Source organism: Panthera uncia (assembly GCF_023721935.1).
Source record: "Panthera uncia isolate 11264 chromosome C1 unlocalized genomic scaffold, Puncia_PCG_1.0 HiC_scaffold_4, whole genome shotgun sequence".
NCBI lineage: Eukaryota > Metazoa > Chordata > Mammalia > Carnivora > Felidae > Panthera > Panthera uncia.
Window position 1 is genome coordinate 39,115,582 of NW_026057585.1, and position 1,340 is coordinate 39,116,921.

The following is a 1,340-nucleotide window of genomic DNA, read 5'->3' on the forward strand; positions in this document are numbered from 1 at the left end:
AATTTTGTTGTTCCTGTCCTAATGTAACATGCATTTATGTAGCCATTTGTATTTCTTAGCCAAACATGCTTTTATCAATTGAATCAATTGCTTTTCATTTCAATTTTTCAGTAATTACAAGACATAATGTAATCACTGTCCTAATTACTTTCATACACTAAAAGGAGTTGGGTGTTATTTTTTTTTTTTAACTTGTGCTGTTAATGTAATTTTCTTTTTATTTTTGAGAAAAAAAAATAGTGTAGTCAATACTAGACAATTGTCTATCCTTCCTATTTACTTTTGGTAGATCCCTCCTGATTTCAGCCCAAGGATTTGAATGAGATATATATCATCGTCCAGCAACATAGATGGGAACCATATATCAGATCTGGCCATCCAATATATTTCATCTAATTGTATGTATGCAGAGAAGGGACACAATGAGGGGTCCATGACCTAAAGCAAGCCAAAGAGATTCATATCTTTTAGGTTAGGTAATAAAGACAGAAGAAGATGGACATCTGTACTACAAATTAAAAAAAAAAAAATTGACTGTCAGTGAAACCAACCAATGAAAGTAGAGCTGAGAACTGAATTTTGAAAGATTCCCAGTGGTATAATTCGAGTCTTTGGAAACAAGTGTTTCCCACATGGTTTTTAGTATGTTGGCAATACATCCCCTTATCCAGTTAATACTTTGTTGCTTTTTGTCACTTGTAAGGGGGTTTTGATTACTAAATACTATCCATGTTTAAATGACACCACTTGTAAGGAATAATATTACAGTATTTTATGTGCTAGCCAGGAAAGAAAAACATAAAAGTTGTCAGTTTAACATTAAGTGCACAATAAATCTCAGTTTCAAATTTGTTAGAATTAGAAAAATTGGTCCAATAGAAACACTGATATATAGTAATACAAAAATTAAGAATGCAGGTTTTTGCAAATGACATTTGGTAAAATATGACATTATAGACACTGAGATAGTACATGGTATGCCTCAGGTTTTAAAGGGTCAACCTTTCTCCCATGGTAAATTGTTGGATACTGCAACTCAGGCTATGTGTTTATGTAGGTTGGGATGTATATAAAATAAGGATATTTAAGTCAGTTGGCTAATTATTATATCTGATCTTAAGTAAATTCTTACAAAGGAAATAATCTGACTTGAGAAGATTGAAGGAAGGAAAAACAGCTTGACTTAGAAAATATATTTCTGTCCAGGGTTCAACATTCCAAGAAACCTGATTATAAGAGAGCCATGTACATTTTAGTGCTGAAAAACCCACATCCCAAGCTCTGTACTAAAGAAAAAGAAAAGAAAAGAAAAGAAAAGAAAAGAAAAGAAAAGAAAAGAA